Genomic DNA, 420 nt, shown 5'->3' on the forward strand with positions numbered 1-420 from the left:
TCCGGGGCGGCTAGTACCGGAGCACGACAGAGAATAGACTTGGCACAGTCAAAGGCCTGATGGCATTCACTGGTCCACACAAAAGGCTGGTTTGGGCTACACAAGTGAGTGAGAGGGGCTACCACCACAGAAATGTTTCGGCAGAAACACCGATAATACCCAGCCATTCCTAGGAACCGCCGAAGCTCACGTCTGGTAACACATGTCGAAAAAAGTCATGAAAAAAGTCATAGTATTGTATGTTGAAAAAAGTCATGGTATAGCGTGTCAAAAAAAGTCATAGTGTAGTATATCGAAAAAGTCATGAAAAACGTCATAGTATAGCATGTTGAAAAAGTCATAGAATAGCATGTCGAAAAGTCATAGTATAGCATGTCGAAAAAAGTCATAGTATGCCATGTCGAAAAAAGTCATAGAATA

General features: G+C 41.9%; 1 protein-coding gene across 15 annotated transcripts in view; it reads left to right on the top strand.

Moving 5' to 3' along the window:
• The window catches only part of nrcama (neuronal cell adhesion molecule a), a 1,100,153-nt gene that overhangs the window by 914,346 nt on the left and 185,387 nt on the right, over positions 1 to 420 (top strand). The window lies entirely within an intron of this gene.

Source organism: Etheostoma spectabile, chromosome 23 (assembly GCF_008692095.1).
Source record: "Etheostoma spectabile isolate EspeVRDwgs_2016 chromosome 23, UIUC_Espe_1.0, whole genome shotgun sequence".
In the NCBI taxonomy this organism is placed as follows: domain Eukaryota; kingdom Metazoa; phylum Chordata; class Actinopteri; order Perciformes; family Percidae; genus Etheostoma; species Etheostoma spectabile.